Source organism: Arachis duranensis, chromosome 8, assembly GCF_000817695.3.
Source record: "Arachis duranensis cultivar V14167 chromosome 8, aradu.V14167.gnm2.J7QH, whole genome shotgun sequence".
Classification (NCBI taxonomy): domain Eukaryota; kingdom Viridiplantae; phylum Streptophyta; class Magnoliopsida; order Fabales; family Fabaceae; genus Arachis; species Arachis duranensis.
In genome coordinates this window covers 48,905,767-48,907,377 of record NC_029779.3, presented here as the reverse complement: position 1 = coordinate 48,907,377, position 1,611 = coordinate 48,905,767, and positions in this window count along the sequence as shown.

Here is a 1,611-nt window from a genome sequence, read left to right as displayed (position 1 = left end):
TACCTAAACCCTGTCAATCCCTGTCTTCTGTGACACCTTTTTATCGTTTTTTGTTTCTATTTTATTTGACCCAGTAAAATAAAGAATATCGTATTGTGGCTTCATTAAATGTTTGGTATTACTTTTTTTAGGTCAGATAATGTTTGGTATTACTTTTTCGTTTTTGGTCTTGGATGTTTGGTATTACTCTAAATGCCCCTGCTCTAACCTTTTTTCTTTCTCATGAAAAACTCAAGGCCCATTGTTAAAAATAGAAAAATCTTTAACTGCATAATTTCAGGATTTTTTTAATTTAAATTAATTAAATATTTTATTTATGAAAAAGTAGAGCAGCTAAATGGACATTTAGGTCTAACCCATGTAAGTTTATGGGTTAAATAGACTGATCCATTTAAGTTTATTTTATTTTTTAGTTATAATTGTTTAGTTCAGATCGTTTATGATTAGTCTAATAAATTAAATGGATGAATTTGTTTATTTTTTATTTTAATTTTTAAAAATTATTTTGACAAAAATTATTATGTTTAAATTAAAAACTTTAAACAAATATTTTTTAAATTGATAGGTCGATTTTTTTTAGTTAGATAATAAAAAATATTAACTTTTAAAAAATGTAAAAAAAATTAAATGAACAATAACCTGTAGACTAATATGTTTAACCCATCATTTTTTTTTTTGGGACAGGTTAATCGAGCTCATTTCATTTCATCCAAAATTTTGTCCCACAACTAAGACAACAATTACAGCTACATGAAAAACCTGATATATCATTCACAAATAAAAAACCAACCTTCCTTTTGCCACTCTGTTTTTTCATTGGTTCCATGTTTATAATAAATATTATTTTAATATAAATATATTTTAATAATTAAACATAAATTTTTTATTTTATTAATTTATTCGATTGCTCATCGGAGTTAGATATCGATAGGACAGTTTATCGAGAACAACTCAAATTATTATAAAGACATTTTAATTATAAAGTAAGTGTCTGTATAATTGTATAATAAGATGGTTAATTAAAATAAAAATAACGTATTTAAAAAAAAAGTAAGTTTCTCCCATTAATACCTTGTATTTAGATTTTGAATTCATCTGTCTAAATCTTTTCAAAAAATAATGTGATGCACATATCAGTTTGATTTATACGGGTCAATATCCTTTCGAATTGGTCGGGTTGGTAATCTGCAAAATAAAATCCCAATTTTTATTAGGCTAGATCAGAACCTAATTATAAAAGTTAAATACACAATTAATTAATAAAATTTATATTTGTATACGAATCTCAAATATATTTGATATATGAATAGTATTTTTAGTATTATCCATTTCAATTATTAAACTTTCAACCTCAAAGATTACGTGATGAGTCAGTCATCAAGATTCAACAGGTACTATCAAGCTGACACGTGTTGCCGACCTTCTTTTCCTGGAAAAGACGTGCACACGTGGCTTGTGTTTTGAGCACATACCATCTCAGGTGACATTATTATTATTGAACTAACAAAATCGTCATCAATCGATGATTTTTATTTTAATTATACTACGTGTATATTAAATTCAACTAATAAAATTAATTATTAATATAAATTATATATTAAAATAAATATA